Source organism: Schistocerca serialis, chromosome 2 (assembly GCF_023864345.2).
Source record: "Schistocerca serialis cubense isolate TAMUIC-IGC-003099 chromosome 2, iqSchSeri2.2, whole genome shotgun sequence".
Lineage (NCBI taxonomy): Eukaryota > Metazoa > Arthropoda > Insecta > Orthoptera > Acrididae > Schistocerca > Schistocerca serialis.
Genome location: NC_064639.1, coordinates 73,069,790 through 73,092,474, shown reverse-complemented (window position 1 = coordinate 73,092,474; position 22,685 = coordinate 73,069,790).

The window sequence follows — 22,685 nt, the reverse complement described above, 5'->3', positions numbered from 1 at the left end:
TTCAGTAAACCTGAAGTGAAGCATCGGAACCTAAAACTAGACTCATAGGAGAGGTTCAAATCACAGAAAGTTAGAGTGCCAGTCCTCTTGTACTTAAGTCGGCATTGTGCCTTTTGTATTAAATTCGTATGCAATTTCTGTGTTTCATCGTCAATAAGAAGGTACAAGGGATACAGTAAACCTGAAGTGAAGCATCGGAATCTAAAACTGGACTCACAGGAGAGGTTCAAATCATAGAAAGTTAGAGTGTCAGTCCCCATGTACTTAAGTCGGCATTGTGCCTTTTGTATTAAATTCAGATGCAATTTCTGTGTTTCATCGTCAATAAGAAGGTCCCAGGGATACAGTAAACCTGAAGTGAAGCATCGGAATCTAAAACTGGACTCACAGTATAGGTTCAAATCATAGAACGTTAGAGTGTCAGTCCTCTTGTACCTAAGTCGGCATTGTGCCTTTTGTATTAAATTCGGATGGAATTTCTGTGCTTCATCGTCAATAAGAAGGTCCAAGAGGTACAGTAAAGCTGAAGTGAAGGATCGGAATCTAAAACTGGACTCGCAGGAGAGGTTCAAATCATAGAAAGTTAGTCCTCTTGTACTTAAGTCGGCATTGTGCATTTCGTATTAAATTCGAATGCAATTTCTGTGTTTCATTGTCAATAGGAAGGTCTGAGGCATACAATAAACCTGAAGTGAAGCATTGGAATCTAAAACTGGACTCACAGGAGAGGTTCAAATCATAGAAAGTTAGAGTGCCAGTCCTCTTGTACTTAAGTCGGCATTATGGACTTTGTATTAAATTCGGATGCAATTTCTGTGTTTCATCGTCAATAAGAAGGTACAAGGGATACAGTAAACCTGAAGTGAAGCATTGGAATCTAAAACTAAACTCACAGGACAGGTTCAAATCATAGAAAGTTTGAGTGTCAGTCCTCTAGTACTTAAGACGTCATTGTGCCTTTTGTATTAAATTCGAATGCAGTCTCTGTGTTTCATCGTCAATAAGAAGTACCAAGGGATACAGTAAACCTGAAGTGAAGCATCGGAATCTAAAACTGGACTCACAGAAGAGGTTCAAATCATAGAACGTTAGAGTGTCAGTCCTCTTGTACTTAAGTCGGCATTGTGCCTTTTGTATTAAATTCGGATGCAATTTCTGTGTTTCATCGTCAATAAGAAGATCCAAGGGATACAGTAAACCTGAAGTGAAGCATCGGAATCTATAACTGGACTCACAGGAGAGGTTCAAATCATAGAAAGTTAGAGTGTCAGTCCTCTTGTACTTAAGTCGGCATTGTGCCTTTCGTATTAAATTTGGATGCAATTTCTGTGATTCATCGTCAATAAGAAGGTCCAAGGTATACAATAAACCTGAAGTGAAACATCGGAATCTAAAACTGGACACACACGAGAGGTTCAATTCATAGAAAGTTAGAGTAACTGAACTCTTGTACGTAAGTCGCCATTGTGCCATTTGTATTAAATTCGGATTCAATTTCTGTGTTTCATCGTCAACAAGATGGTCCAAGGTATACAGTAAACCTGAAGTGAAGCATTGGAATCTATAACTGGACTCACAGGAGAGATTCAAATCATAGAAAGTTTCAGTGCCAGTCCTCTTGACCTTAAGTCGTCATTGTGCCTTTTGTATTAAATTCGGATGCAATTTCTGTGTTTCATCGTCAATAAGAAGGTACAAGGGAACAGTAAACCTGACGTGAGGCATCGGAATCAATAACTGGACCCACAGGAGAGGTTCAAATCATAGAAAGTTAGAGTGTCAGTCCTCTTGTACTTAAATCGGCATTGTGCCTTTTGTATTACATTTGGATGCAATTTCTGTGTTTCATCGTCAATAAGAAGGTCCAAGGGATACTGTAAACCTGAAGTGCATCATCGGAATGTAAAACTGGACTCGCAGGAGAGGTTCAAATCATAGAAAGTTAGAGTGTAAGTCCTCCTGTACTTAAGTCGGCATTGTGCCTTTTGTATTAAATTAGGATGCAATTTCTGTGTTTCATCGTCAATAAGAAGGTCCAAGGTATACAGTAAATCTGAAGTGAAGCATCGGAATCTAGAACTGGACTCACAGGAGAGGTTCAAATCATACAAAGTTAGTGTCAGTCCTCTTGTACTTAAGTCGGCATTGTGCCTTTTGTATTAAATTCGGATGCAATATCTGTGTTTCATCGTCAATAAGAAGGTCCCAGCGATACAGTAAACCTGAATAGAAGCATCGGAATCTAAACCTGGACTCACAGGAGAGGTTCAAATCATAAAACGTTAGAGTGTCAGTCCTCTTGTACTTAAGTCGGCATTGTGCCTTTTGTATTAAATTCGGATGCAATTTCTGTGTTTCATCGTCATTAAGAAGGTCCAAGGGATACAGTAAACCTGAAGTGCAGCATCGCAATCTAAAACTGGACCCACAGGAGAGGTTCAAATGATAGAAAGTTAGAGTGTCAGTCCTCCTGTACCTAAGTCAGCATTGTGACTTTTGTATTGAATTCGGATGGAATTTCTGTGCTTCATCGTCAATAAGAAAGTCCAAGAGATACAGTAAACTTGAAGTGAAGCATTGGAATCTATAACTGGACTCACAGGAGAGGTTCAAATCATAGAAAGTTAGAGTGTCAGTCCTCTTGTACTTAAGTCGGCATTGTGCCTTTTGTATTAAATTCGGATGCAATTTCTGTGTTTCATCGTCAATAAGAACGTCCAAGGGATACAGTAAACCTGAAGTGAAGCATTGGAATCTAAAACTGGGCTCACAGGAGTGGTTCAAATCACAGAAAGTTAGAGTGTCAGTCCTCTTGTACTTAAGTCGGAATTGTGCCTTTTGTATTAAATTCGGATGCAATTTATGTGTTTCATCGTCAATAAGAAGGTCCAAGGGATACTTTAAACCAGAAGTGAAGTATCAGAATCTATAACAGGACTCGCAGGAGAGGTTCAAATCATAGAAAGGTAGTCCTCTTGTACTTAAGTCGGCATTGTGCCTTTCGTATTAAATTCGGATGCAATTTCTGTGTTTCATCGTCAATAAGAAGGTCCAAGAGATACAGTAAACCTGAAGTAAAGCATCGGAGTCCAAAACTGAACTCACAGGAGATGTTCAAATCATAGAAAGTTAGAGTGTCAGTCCTCTAGTACTTAAGTCGGCAATGTGCCTTTTGTATTAAATTCGGATGCAATTTCTGTGTTTCATCGTCAATAAGAAGGTCCAAGGTATTCAGTAAACCTGAACTGAAGCATCGGAACCTAAAACTGGACTCACAGGAGAGGTTCAAATCACAGAAAGTTAGAGTGCCAGTCCTCTTGTACTTAAGTCGGCATTGTGCCTTTTGTATTAAATTCGTATGCAATTTCTGTGTTTCATCGTCAATAAGAAGGTACAAGAGATACAGTAAAAATTGAAGTGAAGCATCGGAATCTAAAACTGAACTCACAGGAGAGGTTCAAATCATAGAAAGTTAGAGTGTCAGTCCCCTTGTACTTAAGTCGGCATTGTGCCTTTTGTATTAAATTCAGATGCAATTTCTGTGTTTCATCGTCAATAAGAAGGTCCCAGGGATACAGTAAACCTGAAGTGAAGCATCGGAATCTAAAACTGGACTCACAGTATAGGTTCAAATCATAGTAAGTTAGAGTGTCACTCCCCTTGTACTTAAGTCGGCATTGTGCCTTTTGTATTAAATTCGGATGCAATTTCTGTGTTTCATCGTCAATAAGAAGGTCCAAGGCATACAGTAAACCTAAAGTGAAGCATCGGAATCTAAAACTGGACTCACAGAATAGGTTCAAATCATAGAAAGATAGATTGTCAGTCCGCTTGTACTTAAACCGGCATTGTGCATTTTGTATTAAATTCGGATGCAATTTATGTGTTTCATCGTCAATAAGAAGGTCCAAGCGATACCGTAAACCTGAAGTGAAGCATCGGAACCTAAAACTGAACTCACAGGAGAGGTTCAAATCATAGAAAGTTAGAGTGTCAGTCCTCTGGTATTTAAGTCGGCAGTGTCCCTTTTGTATTAAATTCGGATGCAATTTCTGTGTTTCATCGTCATTAAGAAGGTCCAAGGGATACAGTAAACCTGAAGTGCAGCATCGCAATCTAAAACTGGACCCACTGGAGAGGTTCAAATCATAGAAAGTTAGAGTGTCAGTCCTCCTGTACCTAAGTCAGCATTGTGACTTTCGTATTAAATTCGGATGGAATTTCTGTGCTTCATCGTCAATAAGAAAGTCCAAGAGATACAGTAAACTTGAAGTGAAGCATTGGAATCTATAACTGGACTCACTGGAGAGGTTCAAATCATAGAAAGTTAGAGTGTCAGTCCTCTTGTACTTAAGTCGGCATTGTGCCTTTTGTATTAAATTCGGATGCAATTTCTGTGTTTCATCGTCAATAAGAACGTCCAAGGGATACAGTAAACCTGAAGTGAAGCATCGGAATCTAAAACTGGGCTCACAGGGGAGGTTCAAATCACAGAAAGTTAGAGTGTCAGTCCTCTTGTACTTAAGTCGGAATTGTGCCTTTTGTATTAAATTCGGATGCAATTTATGTGTTTCATCGTCAATAAGAAGGTCCAAGGGATACAGTAAACCTGAAGTGAAGTATCAGAATCTATAACAGGACTCGCAGGAGAGGTTCAAATCATAGAAAGGTAGTCCTCTTGTACTTAAGTCGGCATTGTGCCTTTCGTATTAAATTCGGATGCAATTTCTGTGTTTTATCGTCAATAGAAAGGTCCAATGTATACAAAAACCTGAAGTGAAGCATCGGAATCTAAAACTGGACACACAGGAGAGGTTCAATTCATAGAAAGTTAGAGTGTCAGTCCTCTAGTACTTAAGTCGGCATTGTGCCTTTTGTATTAAATCCGGATGCAATTTCTGTGTTTCATCGTCATTAAGAAGGTACAAGAAATACAGTAAACCTGAAGTGCAGCATAGCAATCTAAAACTGGAGCCACAGGAGAGGTTCAAATCATCGAAAGTTAGAGTGTCAGAACTGTTGTACTTAAGTCGCCATTGTGCCATTTGTATTTAATTCGGATGCAATTTCTGTGTTTCATCGTCAATAAGAAGGTCCAAGAGATACAGTAAACCTGAAGTGAAGCATCGGAATCTAAAACTGGACTCACAGGAGAGGTTCAAATCATAGAAAGTTAGAGTGCCAGTCCTCTTGTACTTAAGTCGGCATTGTGCATTTTGTATTAAATTCGGATGCAATTTCTGTGTTTCATCGTCAATAAGAAGGTTCAAGGGATACAGTAAACCTGAAGTGAAGCATCGGAATCTAAAACTGGGCTCACAGGAGAGGTTCAAATCACAGAAAGTTAGTGTCAGTCCTCTTGTACTTAAGTCGGAATTGTGCCTTTTGTATGAAATTCGGATGCAATTTCTGTGATTCATCGTCAATAAGAAGGTCCAAGGGATACAGTAAACCTAAAGTGAAGCATCAGAATCCATAACTGGACTCGCAGGAGAGGTTCAAATCATAGAAAGGTAGACCTCTTGTACTTAAGTCGGCATTGTGCCTTTCGTATTAAATTCGGATGCAATTTCTGTGTTTCATCGTCAATAGGAAGGTACAAGGGATACAATAAACCTGAAGTGAAGCATCGGAATCTAAAACTGGACACACAGGAGAGGTTCAATTCATAGAAAGTTAGTGTGCCAGTCCTCTTGTACTTAAGTCGGCATTGTGCCTTTTGTATTAAATTCGGATGCAATCTCTGTGTTTCATCGTCAATAAGAAGGTCCCAGGGATACAGTAAACCTGAATAGAAGCATCGGAATCTAAAACTGGACTCACAGGAGAGGTTCAAATCATAGAACGTTAGAGTGTCAGTCCTCTTGTACTTAAGTCGGCATTGTGCCTTTTGTATTAAATTCGGTTGCAATTTCTGTGTTTCATCGTCAATAAGAAGCTCCAAGGGATACAGTAAACCTAAAGTGAAGCATCGGAATCTGTAACTGGACTCACAGGGGAGGTTCAAATCATAGTAAGTTAGAGTGTCAGTCCTCTTGTACTTAAGTCGGCATTGTGCCTTTCGTATTAAATTCGGATGCGATTTCTGTGTTTCATCGTCAATAAGAAGGTCCAAGAGATTCAGTAAACCTGAAGTGAAGCATCGGAATCTAAAACTGGACCCACAGGAGAGGTTCAAATCATAGAAAGTTAGAGTGTCAGTCCTCATGTACTTAAGTCGGCATTGTGCCTTTTGTATTAAATTCGGATGCAATTTCTGTGTTTCATCGTCAATAAGAAGGTCCAAGGGATACAGTAAACCTTAAGTGAAGCATCGGAATGTAAAACTGGACTTACAGGAGAGGTTCAAATCATAGAAAGTTAGAGTGTCAGTCCTCCTGTACTTAAGTCGTCATTGTGCATTTTGTATTAAATTCGGATGCAATTTCTGTGTTTCATCGTCAATAAGAAGGTCCAAGGCATACAGTAAACCAGAAGTGAAGCATCGGAATCTAAAACTGGACTCACAGGATAGGTTCAAATCATAGAAAGAGAGATTGTCAGTCCGCTTGTACTTAAGTCGGCTTTGTGCCTTTTGTATTAAATTCGGATGGAATTTATGTGTTTCATCGTCAATAAGAAGGTCCAAGCGATACAGTAAACCTGAAGTAAAGCATCGGAACCTAAAACTGAACTCACAGGAGAGGTTCAAATCATAGAAAGTTAGAGTGTCAGTCCCCTAGTACTTAAGTCGGCATTGTGCCATTTGTATTAAATTCGGATGCAATTTCTGTGTTTCATCGTCATTAAGGAGGTCCAAGGGATACAGTAAACCTGAAATGCAGCAACGCAATCTAAAACTGGACCCACAGGAGAGGTTCAAACCATAGAAAGTTAGAGTGTCAGTCCTCCTGCACCAAAGTCAGCATTGTGACTTTTGTATTAAATTCGGATGGAATTTCTGTGCTTCATCGTCAATAAGAAGGTCCAAGAGGTACAGTAAAGCTGAAGTAAAGGATCGGAATCCAAAACTGGACTCACAGGAGAGGTTCGAATCATAGAATGTTAGAGTGTCAGTCCTCTTGTACTTAAGTCGGAATTGTGCCTTTTGTATTAATTTCGGATGCAATTTCTGTGTTTCATCGTCAATAAGAAGGTCCAACGGATACAGTAAACCTGAAGTGAAGCATCACAATCTATAACTGGACTCGCAGGAGAGGTTCAAATCATAGAAAGTTTGTCCTCATGTACTTAAGTCGGCATTGTGCATTTCATATTAATTTCGAATGCAATTTCTGTGTTTCATTGTCAATAGGAAGGTCTGAGGCATACAATAAACCTGAAGTGAAGCATTGGAATCTAAAACTGGACTCACAGGAGAGGTTCAAATCATAGAACGTTAGAGTGTCAGTCCTCTTGTACTTAAGTCGGCATTGTGCCTTTTGTATGACATTCGGATGCAATTTCTGTGATTCATCGTCAATAAGAAGGTTCAAGGGATACAGTAAACCTGAAGGGAAGCATCAGAATCCATAACTGGACTCGCAGGAGAGGTTCAAATCATAGAAAGGTAGACCTCTTGTACTTAAGTCGGCATTGTGCCTTTCGTATTAAATTCGGATGCAATTTCTGTGTTTCATCGTCAATAGGAAGGTACAAGGGATACAATAAACCTGAAGTGAAGCATCGGAATCTAAAACTGGACACACAGGAGAGGTTCAATTCATAGAAAGTTAAAGTGTCAGTCCTCTTGTACTTAAGCCGGCAATGTGCCTTTTGTATTAAATTCGGATGCAATCTCTGTGTTTCATCGTCAATAAGAAGGTCCCACGGATACAGTAAACCTGAATAGAAGCATCGGAATCTAAAACTGGACTCACAGGAGAGGTTCAAATCATAGAACGTTAGAGTGTCAGTCCTCTTGTACTTAAGTCGGCATTGTGCCTTCTGTATTAAATTCGGTTGCAATTTCTGTGTTTCATCGTCAATAAGAAGCTCCAAGGGATACAGTAAACCTAAAGTGAAGCATCGGAATCTATAACTGGACTCACAGGAGAGGTTCAAATCATAGAAAGTTAGAGTGTCAGTCCTCTTGTACTTAAGTCGGCATTGTGCCTTTCGTATTAAATTCGGATGCAATTTCTGTGTTTCATCGTCAATAAGAAGGTCCAAGGTATACAATAAACCTGAAGTGAAGCATCGGAATCTAAAACTGGACACACAGGAGATTTTCAATTCATAGATATTTAGAGTGTCAGAACTCTTGTACGTAAGTCGCCATTGTGCCATTTGTATTAAATTCGGATGCAATTTCTGTGTTTCATCGTTAATAAGAAGGTCCAAGGTATACAGTAAACCTGAAGTGTAGCATCGGAATCTGTAACTGGACTCACAGGAGAGGTTCAAATCATAGAAAGTTAGAGTGCCAGTCCTCTTGAACTTAAGTCGCAATTGTGCTTTTTGTATTAAATTCGGATGTAATTTCTGTGTTTCATCGTCAATAAGAAGGTACAAGGGATACAGTAAACCTGAAGTGAAGCATCGGAATCTTTAACTGGACCCACAGGAGCGGTTCAAATCATAGAAAGTTAGAGTGTCAGTCCTCTTGTACTTAAGTCAACATTGTGCCTTTTGTATTAAATTCGGATGCGATTTCTGTGTTTCATCGTCAATAAGAAGGTCCAAGAGATTCAGTAAACCTGAAGTGAAGCATCGGAATCTAAAACTGGACCCACAGGAGAGGTTCAAATCATAGAAAGTTAGAGTGTCCTTCCTCATGTACTTAAGTCGGCATTGTGCCTTTTGTATTAAATTCGGATGCAATTTCTGTGTTTCATCGTCAATAAGAAGGTCCAAGGGATACAGTAAACCTTAAGTGAAGCATCGGAATGTAAAACTGGACTCACAGGAGAGGTTCAAATCATAGAAAGTTAGAGTGTCAGTCCTCCTGTACTTAAGTCGTCATTGTGCATTTTGTATTAAATTCGGATGCAATTTCTGTGTTTCATCGTCATTAAGGAGGTCCAAGGGATACAGTAAACCTGAAATGCAGCATCGCAATCTAAAACTGGACCCACAGGAGAGGTTCAAATCATAGAAAGTTAGTCCTCTTGTACTTAAGTCGGCATTGTGCATTTCGTATTAAATTCGAATGCAATTTCTGTGTTTCATTGTCAATAGGAAGGTCTGAGGCATACAATGAACCTGAAGTGAAGCATTGGAATCTAAAACTGGACTCACAGGAGAGGTTCAAATCATAGAAAGTTAGAGTGCCAGTCCTCTTGTACTGAAGTCGGCATTGTGCATTTTGTATTAAATTCGGATGCAATTTCTGTGTTTCATCGTCAATAAGAAGGTACAAGGGATACAGTAAACCTGAAGTGAAGCATTGGAATGTAAAACTGGACTCACAGGACAGGTTCAAATCATAGAAAGTTTGAGTGTCAGTCCTCTAGTACTTAAGACGTCATTGTGCCTTTTGTATTAAATTCGAATGCAATCTCTGTGTTTCATCGTCAATAAGAAGTACCAAGGGATACAGTAAACCTGAATTGAAGCAACGGAATCTAAAACTGGACTCACAGAAGAGGTTCAAATCATAGAACGTTAGAGTGTCAGTCCTCTTGTACTTAAGTCGGCATTGTGCCTTTTGTATTAAATTCGGATGCAATTTCTGTGTTTCATCGTCAAAAAGAAGATCCAAGGGATACAGTAAACCTGAAGTGAAGCATCGGAATCTATAACTGGACTCACAGGAGAGGTTCAAATCATAGAAAGTTAGAGTGTCAGTCCTCTTGTACTTAAGTCGGCATTGTGCCTTTCGTATTAAATTTGGATGCAACTTCTGTGATTCATCGTCAATAAGAAGGTCCAAGGTATACAATAAACCTGAAGTGAAACATCGGAATCTAAAACTGGACACACACGAGAGGTTCAATTCATAGAAAGTTAGAGTAACAGAACTCTTGTACGTAAGTCGCCATTGTGCCATTTGTATTAAATTCGGATGCAATTTCTGTGTTTCATCGTCAATAAGATGGTCCAAGGTATACAGTAAACCTGAAGTGAAGCATTGGAATCTATAACTGGACTCACAGGAGTGGTTCAAATCATAGAAAGTTAGAGTGCCAGTCCTCTTGAACTTAAGTCGTCATTGTGCCTTTTGTATTAAATTCGGATGCAATTTCTGTGTTTCATCGTCAATAAGAAGGTACAAGGGAACAGTAAACCTGAAGTGAGGCATCGGAATCAATAACTGGACCCACAGGAGAGGTTCAAATCATAGAAAGTTAGAGTGTCAGTCCTCTTGTACTTAAATCGGCATTGTGCCTTTTGTATTAAATTCGGATACAATTTCTGTGTTTCATCGTCAGTAAGAAGGTCCAAGGGGTACAGTAAACCTGAAGTGAAGCATCGGAATCTAAAACAGGACTCGCAGGAGAGGTTCAAATCATAGAATGTTAGAGTGTCAGTCCTCTTGTACTTATGTCGGCTTTTGTATTACATTTGGATGCAATTTCTGTATTTCATCGTCAATAAGAAGGTCCAAGGGATACTGTAAACCTGACGTGCATCATCGGAATGTAAAACTTGACTCGCAGGAGAGGTTCAAATCATAGAAAGTTAGAGTGTAAGTCCTCCTGTACTTAAGTCGGCATTGTGCCTTTTGTATTAAATTAGGATGCAATTTCTGTGTTTCATCGTCAATAAGAAGGTCCAAGGTATACAGTAAATCTGAAGTGAAGCATCGGAATCTAGAATTGGACTCACAGGAGAGGTTCAAATCATACAAAGTTAGTGTCAGTCCTCTTGTACTTAAGTCGGCATTGTGCCTTTTGTATTAAATTCGGATGCAATATCTGTGTTTCATCGTCAATAAGAAGGTCCCATGGATACAGTAAACCTGAATAGAAGCATCGGAATCTAAACCTGGACTCACAGGAGAGGTTCAAATCATAAAACGTTAGAGTGTCAGTCCTCTTGTACTTAAGTCGGCATTGTGCCTTTTGTATGAAATTCGGATACAATATCTGTGTTTCATCGTCAACAAGAAGGTCCAAGTAATACAGTAAACCTGAAGTGAAGCATCGGAATCTATAACTGGACTCACTGGAAAGGTTCATATCATAGAAAGTTATAGTGTCAGTCCTCTTGTACTTAAGTCGGCATTGTGCCATTCGTATTAAATTCGGATGCAATTTCTGTGTTTCATCGTCAATAAGAAGGTCCAAGGTATACAATAAACCTGAAGTGAAGCATCCGAATCTAAAACTGGACACACAGGAGAGGTTCAATTCATAGAAATTTAGAGTGTCAGAACTCTTGTTCATAAGTCGTCATTGTGCCATTTGTATTAAATTCAAATGCAATTTCTGTGTTTCATCGTTAATAAGAAGGTCCAAAGTATACAGTAAACCTGAAGTGTAGCATCGGAATCTATAACTGGACTCACAGGAGAGGTTCAAATCATAGAAAGTTAGAGTGCCAGTCCTCTTGAACTTAAGTCGCAATTGTGCATTTTGTATTAAATTCGGATGTAATTTCTGTGTTTCATCGTCAATAAGAAGGTACAAGGGATACAGTAAACCTGAAGTGAAGCATCGGAATCTAAAACTGGACTCACAGAAGAGGTTCAAATCATAGAAAGTTAGAGTGTCAGTCCTCTTGTACTTAAATCGGCATTGTGCCTTTTGTATTAATTTCGGATGCAATTTCTGTGTTTCATCGTCAATAAGAAGGTCCAAGGGATACAGTAAACCTGAAGTGAAGCATCGGAATCTAAAACTGGACTCGCAGGAGAGGTTCAAATCATAGAAAGTTAGAGTGTCAGTCCTCTTGTACTTAAGTCGGCATTGTGCCTTTCGTATTAAATTTGGATGCAATTTCTGTGATTCATCGTCAATAAGAAGGTCCAAGGTATACAATAAACCTGAAGTGAAACATCGGAAACTAAAACTGGTCACACACGAGAGGTTCAATTAATAGAAAGTTAGAGTAACAGAACTCTTGTACGTAAGTCGCCATTGTGCCATTTGTATTAAATTCGGATGCAATTTCTGTGTTCATCGTCAATAAGATGGTCCAAGGTATACAGTAAACCTGAAGTGAAGCACTGGAATCTATAACTGGACTCACAGGAGAGGTTCAAATCATAGAAAGTAGAGTGCCAGTCCTCTTGAACTTAAGTCGTCATTGTGCCTTTTGTATTAAATTCGGATGCAATTTCTGTGTATCATCGTCAATAAGAAGGTACAAGGGAACAGTAAACCTGAAGTGAGGCATCGGAATCTATAACTGGTCCCACAGGAGAGGTTCAAATCATAGAAAGTTAGAGTGTCAGTCCTCTTGTACTTAAATCGGCATTGTGCCTTTTGTATTAAATTCGGATGCAATTTCTGTGTTTCATCGTCAGTAAGAAGGTCCAAGGGGTACAGTAAACCTGAAGTGAAGCATCGGAATCTAAAGTAGGACTCGCAGGAGAGGTTCAAATCATAGAATGTTAGAGTGTCAGTCCTCTTGTACTTATGTCGGCATTGTGCCTTTTGTATTACATTTGGATGCAATTTCTGTGTTTCATCGTCAATAAGAAGGTCCAAGGGATACTGTAAACCTGAAGTGCATCATCGGAATCTAAAACTGGACTCGCAGGAGAGGTTCAAATCATAGAAAGTTAGAGTGTCAGTCCTCTTGTACTTAAGTCGGCATTGTGCCTTTTGTATTAAATTCGGATGCAATTTCTGTGTTTCATCGTCAACAAGAAGGTCCAAGTAATACAGTAAACCTGAAGTGAAGCATCGGAATCTATAACTGGACTCACAGGAGAGGTTCATATCATAGAAAGTTATAGTGTCAGTCCTCTTGTATTTAAGTCGGCATAGTGCCTTTCGTATTAAATTCGGATGCAATTTCTGTGTTTCATCGTCAATAAGAAGGTCCAAGGTATACAATAAACCTGAAGTGAAGCATCGGAATCTAAAACTGGACACACAGGAGAGGTTCAATTCATAGAAATTTAGAGTGTCAGAACTCTTGTTCGTAAGTCGTCATTGTGCCATTTGTATGAAATTCATATGCAATTTCTGTGTTTCATCGTTAATAAGAAGGTCCAAAGTATACAGTAAACCTGAAGTGTAGCATCGGAATCTATAACTGGACTCACAGGAGAGGTTCAAATCATAGAAAGTTAGAGTGCCAGTCCTCTTGAACTTAAGTCGCAATTGTGCATTTTGTATTAAATTCGGATGTAATTTCTGTGTTTCATCGTCAATAAGAAGGTACAAGGGATACAGTAAACCTGAAGTGAAGCATCGGAATCTAAAACTGGACTCACAGGAGAGGTTCAAATCATAGAAAGTTAGAGTGTCAGTCCTCTTGTACTTAAATCGGCATTGTGCCTTTTGTATTAATTTCGGATGCAATTTCTATGTTTCATCGTCAATAAGAAGGTCCAAGGGATACAGTAAACCTGAAGTGAAGCATCGGAATCTAAAACTGGACTCGCAGGAGAGGTTCAAATCATAGAAATTTAGAGTGTCAGTCCTCTTGTACTTAAGTCGGCATTGTGCCTTTTGTATTAAATTTGGATGCAATATCTGTGTTTAATCGTCAATAAGAAGGTCCTAGGGATACTGTAAACCTGAAGTGCAGCATCGGAATCTAAAACTGGCCTCGCAGGAGAGGTTCAAATCATAGAAAGTTAGAGTGTAAGTAGTCCTGTATTTAAGTCAGCATTGTGCCATTTGTATTAAATTCGGATGCGATTTCTGTGTTTCATCGTCAATAAGAAGGTCCAAGAGATTCAGTAAACCTGAAGTGAAGCATCGGAATCTAAAACTGGACTCACAGGAGAGGTTCAAATCATAGAAAGTTAGAGTGTCAGTCCTCCTGTACTTAAGTCGTCATTGTGCATTTTGTATTAAATTCGGATGCAATTTCTGTGTTTCATCGTCAATAAGAAGGTCCAAGGCATTCAGTAAACCAGAAGTGAAGCATCGGAATCTAAAACTGGACTCACAGGATAGGTTCAAATCATAGAAAGAGAGATTGTCAGTCCTCTAGTACTTAATTCGGCATTGTGCCTTTTGAATTAAATTCGGATGCAATTTCTGTGTTTCATCGTCATTAAGGAGGTCCAAGAAATACAGTAAACCTGAAGTGCAGCATCGCAATCAAAAACTGGACCCACAGGAGAGGTTCAAATCATAGAAAGTGAGAGTGTCAGTCCTCCTGTACCTAAGTCAGCATTGTGACTTTTGTATTAAATTCGGATGGAATTTCTGTGCTTCATCGTCAATAAGAAGGTCCAAGAGGTACAGTAAAGCTGAAGTGAAGCATCGGAATCAAAAACTGGACTCACAGGAGAGGTTCGAATCATAGAGAGTTAGAGTGTCAGTCCTCTTGTTCATAAGTCGGCATTGTGCCTTTTGTATTAAATTCGGATGTAATTTCTGCGTTTCATTGTCAATAAGAAGGTCCAAGGTATAGAGTAAACCTGAAGTGAAGCATCGGAATCTAATACTGGACTCGCAGGATAGGTTCAAATCATAGAAAGTTAGAGTGTCAGTCCACTTGTACTTTAGTCGGCATTGTGCCTTTGGATTCAATTCGGATGCAATTTCTGTGTTTCATCGTCAATAAGAAGGTCCAAGGGATACAGTAAACCTGAAGTGAAGCATCACAATCTATAACTGGACTCGCAGGAGAGGTTCAAATCATAGAAAGGTAGTCCTCTTGTACTTAAGTCGGCATTGTGCATTTCGTATTAAATTCGAATGCAATTTCTGTGTTTCATTGACAATAGGAAGTTCCGAGGTATACAATAAACCTGAAGTGAAGCATCGGAATCTAAAACTCTACTCACAGGAGAGGTTCAAATCATAGAAAGTTAGAGTGCCAGTCCTCTTGTACTTAGGTCGGCATTGTGCATTTTGTATTAAATTCGGATGCAATTTCTGTGTTTCATCGTCAATAAGAAGGTACAAGGGATACAGTAAACCTGGTGTGAAGCATTGGAATCTAAAACTGGACCCAGAGGACAGGTTCAAATCGTAGAAAGTTTAAGTGTCAGTCCTCTTGTACTTAAGACGTCATTGTGCCTTTTGTATTAAATTCGGATGCAATCTCTGTGTTTCATCGTCAATAAGAAGTATCAAGGGATACAGTAAACCTGAAGTGAAGCATCGGAATCCAAAACTGGACTCACAGAAGAGATTCAAATCATAGAACGTTAGAGTGTCAGTCCTCTTGTACTTAAGTCGGCATTGTGCCTTTTGTTTTAAATTCGGATGCAATTTCTGTGTTTCATCGTCAATAAGAAGGTCCAAGGGATACAGTAAACCTGAAGTGAAGCATCGGAATCTATAACTGGACTCACAGGAGAGGTTCAAATCATAGAAAGTTAGAGTGTCAGTCCTCTTGTACTTAAGTCGGCATTGTGCCTTTCGTATTAAATTCGGATGCAATTTCTATGATTCATCGTCAATAAGAAGGTCCAAGGTATACAATATACCTGAAGTGAAGCATCGGAATCTAAAACTGGACACACACGAGAGGTTCAATTCATAGAAAGTTAGAGTGTCAGAACTCTTGTACGTAAGTCGCCATTGTGCCATTTGTATTAAATTCGGATGCAATTTCTGTGTTTCATCGTCAATTAGAAGGTCCAAGGTATACAGTAAACCTGAAGTGAAGCATTGGAATCTATAACTGGACTCACAGGAGAGGTTCAAATCATAGAAAGTTAGAGTGCCAGTCCTCTTGAACTTAAGTCGTCATTCTGCCTTTTGTATTGAATTCGGATGCAATTTCTGTGTTTCATCGTCAATAAGAACGTACAAGGAAACAGTAAACCTGAAGTGAGGCATAGGAATCTTTAACTGGACCCACAGGAGCGGTTCAAATCATAGAAAATTAGAGTGTCAATCCTCTTGTACTTAAGTCGGCATTGTGCCTTTTGTATTAAATTCGGATGCGATTTCTGTGTTTCATCGTCAATAAGAAGGTCCAAGAGATTCAGTAAACCTGAAGTGAAGCATCGGAATCTAAAACTGGACTCACAGGAGAGGTTCAAATCATAGAAAGTTAGAGTGTCAGTCCTCATGTACTTAAGTCGGCATTGTGCCTTTTGTATTAAATTCGGATGCAATTTCTGTGTTTCATCGTCAATAAGAAGGTCCAAGGGATACAGTAAACATTAAGTGAAGCATCGGAATGTAAAACTGGACTCACAGGAGAGGTTCAAATCATAGAAAGTTAGAGTGACAGTCCTCCTGTACTTAAGTCCTCATTGTGCATTTTGTATTAAATTCGGATGCAATTTCTGTGTTTCATCATCAATAAGAAGGTCCAAGGCATACAGTAAACCAGAAGTGCAGCATCGGAATCTAAAACTGGACTCACAGAATAGGTTCAAATCATAGAAAGAGAGATTGTCAGTCCTCTAGTACTTAAGTCGGCATTGTGCCTTTTGTATTAAATTCGGATGCAATTTCTGTGTTTCATCGTCATTAAGGAGGTCCAAGGGATACAGTAAACCTGAAGTGCAGCATCGCAATCAAAAACTGGACCCACAGGAGAGGTTCAAATCATAGAAAGTGAGAGTGTCAGTCCTCCTGTACCTAAGTCAGCATTGTGACTTTTGTATTAAATTCGGATGGAATTTCTGTGCTTCATCGTCAATAAGAAGGTCCAAGAGGTACAGTAAAGCTGAAGTGAAGCATCGGAATCAAAACCTGGACTCACAGGAGAGGTTTGAATCATAGAGAGTTAGAAGGTCAGTCCTCTTGTTCTTATGTCGGCATTGTGCCTTTTGTATTAAATTCGGATGCAATTTCTGTGTTTCATTGTCAATAAGAAGGTCCAAGGTATAGAGTAAACCTGAAGTGAAGCATCGGAATCTAATACTGGACTCGCAGGATAGGTTCAAATCATAGAAAGTTAGAGTGTCAGTCCACTTGTACTTTAGTCGGCATTGTGCCTTTTGTATTCAATTCTGATGCAATTTCTGTGTTTCATCGTCAATAAGAAGGTCCAAGGGATACAGTAAACCTCAAGTGAAGCATCGGAATCTAAAACTGGGCTCACAGGAGAGGTTCAAATCACAGAAAGTTAGAGTGACAGTCCTCTTGTATTTAAGTCAGAATTGTGCCTTTTGTATTAATTTCGGATGCAATTTCTGTGTTACATCGTCAATATGAAGGTCCAAGGTATACAGTAAACCTGAAGTGAAGCATCACAATCTATAACTGGACTCGCACGAGAGGTTCAACTCATAGAAAGGTAGTATTCTTGTACTTAAGTCGGCATTGTGCATTTCGTATTAAATTCTAATGCAATTTCTGTGTTTCATTGTCAATAGGAAGGTCCGAGGTATACAATAAACCTGAAGTGAAGCATCGGAATCTAAAACTCTACTCACAGGAGAGGTTCAAATCATAGAAAGTTAGAGTGCCAGTCCTCTTGTACTTAGGTCGGCATTGTGCATTTTGTATTAAATTCGGATGCAATTTCTGTGTTTCATCGTCAATAAGAAGGTACAAGGGATACAGTAAACCTGGTGTGAAGCATTGGAATCTAAAACTGGACCCAGAATACAGGTTCAAATCGTAGAAAGTTTGAGTGTCAGTCCTCTTGTACTTAAGACGTCATTGTGCCTTTTGTATTAAATGCGGATGCAATCTCTGTGTTTCATCGTCAATAAGAAGGTCCAAGGGATACAGTAAACCTCAAGTGAAGCATCGGAATCTAAAACTGGGCTCACAGGAGAGGTTCAAATCATAGAACGTTAGAGTGTCAGTCCTCTTGTACTTAAGTCGGCATTGTGCCTTTTGTATTAAATTCGGATGCAATTTCTGTGTTCATCGTCAATAAGAAGGTCCAAGGGATACAGTAAAGCTGAAGTGAAGCATCGGAATCTATAACTGGACTCACAGGAGAGGTTCAAATCATAGAAAGTTAGAGTGTCAGTCCTCTTGTACTTAAGTCGGCATTGTGCCTTTCGTATTAAATTCGGATGCAATTTCTGTGATTCATCGTCAATAAGAAGGTCCAAGGTATACAATAAACCTGAAGTGAAGCATCGGAATCTAAAACTGGACACACACGAGAGGTTCAATTCATAGAAAGTTAGAGTGACAGAACTCTTGTACGTAAGTCGCCATTGTGCCATTTGTATTAAATTCGGATGCAATTTCTGTGTTTCATCGTCAATAAGAAGGTCCAAGGTATACAGTAAACCCGAAGTGAAGCATTGGAATCTATAACTGGACTCACAGGAGAGGTTCAAATCATAGAAAGTTAGAGTGCCAGTCCTCTTGCACTTAAGTCGGCATTGTGCCTTTTGTATTAAATTCGGATGCAATTTCTGTGTTTCATCGTCAATAAGAAGGTCCAAGGGATACTGTAAACCTGAAGTGCATCATCGGAATTTAAAACTGGACTCGCAGGAGAGGTTCAAATCATAGAAAGTTAGAGAGTAAGTCCTCCTGTACTTAAGTCGGCATTGTGCCTTTTGTATTAAATTCGGATGCAATTTCTGTGTTTCATCGTCAATAAGAAGGTCCAAGGTATACAGTAAATCTGAAGTGAAGCATCGGAATCTAGAACTGGACTCACAGGTGAGGTTCAAATCATAGAAAGTTAAAGTGTCAGTCCATTTGTACTTAAGTCGGCATTGTGCCTTTTGTATTAAATTTGGATGCAATTTCTGTGTTTCATCGTCAATAAGAAGGTCCAAGAGGTACGGTAAAGCTGAAGTGAAGCATCGGAATTTAAAACTGGACTCACAGGAGAGGTTCGAATCATAGAGAGTTAGAGTGTCAGTCCTCTTGTACTTAAGTCGGCATTGTGCATTTTGTATTAAATTCGGATGCAATTTCTGTGTTTCATTGTCAATAAGAAGGTCCAAGGTATAGAGTAAACCTGAAGTGAAGCATCGGAATCTAATACTGGACTCGCAGGATAGGCTCAAATCATAGAAAGTTAGAGTGTCAGTCCACTTGTACTTAAGTCGGCATTGTGCCTTTTGTATTCAATTCGGATGCAATTTCTGTGTTTCATCGTCAATAAGAAGGTCCAAGGGATGCAGTAAACCTCAAGTGAAGCATCGGAATCTAAAACTGGGCTCACAGGAGAGGTTCAAATCACAGAAAGTTAAAGTGTAAGTCCTCTTGTACTTAAGTCGGAATTGTGCCTTTTGTATTAATTTCGGATGCAATTTCTGTGTTTCATCGTCAATAAGAAGGTCCAAGGGATACAGTAAACCTGAAGTGAAGCATCACAATCTATAACTGGACTCGCAGGAGAGGTTCAAATCATAGAAAGGTAGTCCTCTTGTACTTAAGTCGGCATTGTGCATTTCGTATTAAATTCGAATGCAATTTCTGTGTTTCATTGTCAATAGGAAGGTCCGAGGTATACAATAAACCTGAGGTGAAGCATCGGAATCTAAAACTGGACTCACAGGAGAGGTTCAAATCATAGAAAGTTAGAGTGCCAATCCTCTTGTACTTAAGTCGGCATTGTGCCTTTTGTATTAAATTCGGATGCAATTTCTGTGTTTCATCGTCAATAAGAAGGTCCAAGGGATACAGTAAACCTGAAGTGAAGCATCAGAATCTATAACTGGACTCACAGGAGAGGTTCAAATCATAGAAAGTTAGAGTGTCAGTCCTCTTGTACTTAAGTCGGCATTGTGCCTTTCGTATTAAATTCGGATGCAATTTCTGTGATTCATCGTCAATAAGAAGATCCAAGGTATACAATAAACCTGAAGTGAAGCATCGGAATCTAAAACTGGACACACACGAGAGGTTCAATTCATAGAAAGTTAGAGTGTCAGAACTCTTGTACGTAAGTCGCCATTGTGCCATTTGTATTAAATTCTAATGCAATTTCTGTGTTTCATCGTCAATAAGAAGGTCCAAGGTATACAGTAAACCTGAAGTGAAGCATTGGAAACTATAACTGGACTCACAGGAGAGGTTCAAATCTTAGAAAGTTAGAGTGCCAGTCTTCTTGAACTTAAGTCGTCATTGTGCCTTTTGTATTAAATTCGGATGCAATTTCTGTGTTTCATCGTCAATAAGAACGTACAAGGGAACAGTAAACCTGAAGTGAGGCATCGGAATCTATAACTGGACCCACAGGAGAGGTTCAAATCATAGGAAGTTAGAGTGTCAGTCCTCTTGTACTTAAATCGGCATTGTGCATTTTGTATTAAATTCGGATGCAATTTCTGTGTTTCATCGTCAGTAAGATGGTCCAAGGGGTACAGTAAACCTGAAGTGAAGCATCGGAATCTAAGACTGGACTCACAGGAGATTTTCAAATCATACAAAGTTAGAGTGTCAGTCCTCTTGCACTTAAGTCGGCATTGTGCCTTTTGTATTAAATTAGGATGCAATTTCTGTGTTTCATCGTCAATAAGAAGGTCCAAGGAATAGAGTAGACCTGAAGTGAAGCATCGGAATCTAAAACTGGACTCACAGGAGAGGTTCAAATCATAGAAGGGTAGAGTGTCAGTCTTCATGTACTTAAGTCGGCATTGTGCCTTTTGTGTTAAATTCGGTTGCAATTTCTGTGTTTCATCGTCAATAAGAGGGTCCAAGGGATACACTAAACCTTAAGTGAAGCATCGGAATGAAAAACTGGACTCACAGGAGAGGTTCAAATCATAGAAAGTTAGAGTGTCAGTCCTCCTGTACTTAAGTCGTCATTGTGCATTTTGTATTAAATTCGGATGCAATATCTGTGTTTCATCGTCAATAAGAAGGTCCAAGGCATACAGTAAACCAGAAGTGAAGCATCGGAATCTAAAACTGGACTCACAGGATAGGTTCAAATCATAGAAAGAGAGATTGTCAGTCCGCTTGTACTTAAGTCGGCATTGTGCCTTTTGTATTAAATTCGGATGCAATTTCTGTGTTTCATTGTCAATAAGAAGGTCCAAGGTATAGAGTAAACCTGAAGTGAAGCATCGGAATCTAATACAGGACTCGCAGGATAGGTTCAAATCATAGAAAGTTAGAGTGTCAGTCCACTTGTACTTAAGTCGGCATTGTGCCTTTTGTATTCAATTCGGATGCAATTTCTGTGTTTCATCGTCAATAAGAAGGTCCAAGGGATACAGTAAACATCAAGTGAAGCATCGGAATCTAAAACTGGGCTCACAGGAGAGGTTCAAATCACAGAAAGTTAGAGTGTCAGTCATCTTGTACTTAAGTCGGAATTGTGCCTTTTGTATTAATTTCGGATGCAATTTCTGTGTTTCATCGTCAATAAGAAGGTCCAAGGGATACACTAAACCTTAGGTGAAGCATCGGAATGTAATACTGGACTCACAGGAGAGGTTCAAATCATAGAAAGTTAGAGTGTCAGTCCTCCTGTACTTAAGTCGTCATTGTGCATTTTGTATTAAATTCGGATGCAGTTTCTGTGTTTCATCGTCAATAAGAAGGTCCAGGGCATACAGTAAACCTGAAGTGAAGCATCGGAATCTAATACTGGACTCGCAGGATAGGTTCAAATCATAGAAAGTTAGAGTGTCAGTCCTCTTGTACTTAAGTCGGCATTGTGCCTTTTGTATTAAATTTGGATGCAATATCTGTGTTTCATCGTCAATAAGAAGGTCCTAGGGATACTGTAAACTTGAAGTGCAGCATCGGAATATAAAACTGGACTCGCAGGAGAGGTTCAAATCATAGAAAGTTAGAGTGTAAGTAGTCCTGTACTTAAGTCGGCATTGTGCCATTTGTATTAAATTCGGATCCAATTTCTGTGTTTCATCGTCAATAGGAAGGTCCAAGGTATACAGTAAATCTGAAGTGAAGCATCGGAATCTAAAACTGGACTCACAGGTGAGGTTCAAATCATAGAAAGTTAAAGTGTCAGTCCATTTGTACTTAAGTCGGCATTGTGCCTTTTGTACTAGATTTGGATGCAATTTCTGTGTTTCATCGTCAATAAGAAGGTCCAAGGGATACAGTAAACCTGAAGTGAAGCATCGGAATCTTTAACTGGACCCACAGGGGCGGTTCAAATCATAGAAAATTAGAGTGTCAATCCTCTTGTACTTAAGTCGGCATTGTGCCTTTTGTATTAAATTCGGATGCGATTTCTGTGTTTCATCGTCAATAGGAAGGTCCAAGGGATACAGTAATCATTAAGTGAAGCATCGGAATGTAAAACTGGTTTCACAGGATAGGTTCAAATCATAGAAAGAGAGATTGTCAGTCCTCTAGTACTTAAGTCGGCATTGTGCCTTTTGTATTAAATTCGGATGCAATTTCTGTGTTTCATCGTCATTAAGGAGGTCCAAGGGATACAGTAAACCTGAAGTGCAGCATCGCAATCAAAAACTGGACCCACAGGAGAGGTTCAAATCATAGAAAGTGAGAGTGTCAGTCCTCCTGTACCTAAGTCAGCATTGTGACTTTTGTATTAAATTCGGATGGAATTTCTGTGCTTCATCGTCAATACGAAGGTCCAAGAGGTACAGTAAAGCTGAAGTGAAGCATCGGAATCTAAAACTGGACTCACAGGAGAGGTTCGAATCATAGAGAGTTACAGTGTCAGTCCTCTTGTACTTAAGTTGGCATTGTGCCTTTTGTATTATATTAGGATGCAATTTCAGTGTTTCATCGTCAATAAGAAGGTCCAAGGGATAGGGTAGACCTGAAGTGAAGCATCGGAATCTAAAACTGGAGTCA